Raw genomic sequence first — 958 nt, forward strand, 5'->3', positions numbered from 1 at the left:
AAAGCGCGTCGCCAAAGATCCTTGATTATGGCTCCCACTTGTGGACAAAAGCGAAAAACATCATTTCATGTAAGATTTGTTATTCTGTATGTTCTTTCAAGCATAAATTGATTAAAGATTACAAAAAGAAAAGTTTAATCTGAATGGAACGTCATAAATAGGTCCATAAGGCATTTTATTGTTTTAGATATTCACTTCATGCATGTTTATGATTCAGCTCATAATTGCCTCTATAAAAGCCCTAATTTAATCTAAAAAAATATATATATAATTTAAAAAATAATAAAAACTTAAAGGGACAATTCACCCAAAAATGAAAATGTACTCATTATTTTTTCACTCAAGTGGTTCAAAACCAAAAGAAGATATTTTGAAGAAAGTTAAAGGCCTGTAACCATTGTCTTCGCACAGTAGGAAAACGTCCCATGTAGCAAAGAATTCTGGCAAAGATTTGGCATGCAGCTGACAAAGCAAGCATTCATCCAACACTGGCATACAGCATGTGGGCCAAACATGGCCTGGGTTTAGCAGAGGTGGCACTGTCTGGCACACAAGACATAGGCCAAATGTCAAGTGTAGTTTTTGGTCCAGATGTTAAAAATTAACATGTGGGCCACGTAAATTTGGCCTTTCTTGACCTACATGTGAAATACACCAACAAAAAATACTTCCAATCAGGTTGCTTTGAGAAAAAACACGTCCATAATGCACCCAAAGCACAATGCTTCATGCGTTTATTCATTTCAATTGCAGTCATGACCAGGGCGACACACAGGATGGCATACTGAGGGCGGTAACTTTCATTTTCTACCACCCCCTCCCCCAATGGTCTACGCGACCATCACACTTAGCGTGATTTCCAGATGACTGTGCTGGAATTAGTCAGCTACATCTGGCAACACTGGTTGAGGGTGGCGTGACAGTCCTTTGCTAGAGCGTTAGTTCAGCTTGCTCCGAC

The sequence above is a fragment of the Danio aesculapii genome, chromosome 6 (assembly GCF_903798145.1).
Source record: "Danio aesculapii chromosome 6, fDanAes4.1, whole genome shotgun sequence".
NCBI lineage: Eukaryota > Metazoa > Chordata > Actinopteri > Cypriniformes > Danionidae > Danio > Danio aesculapii.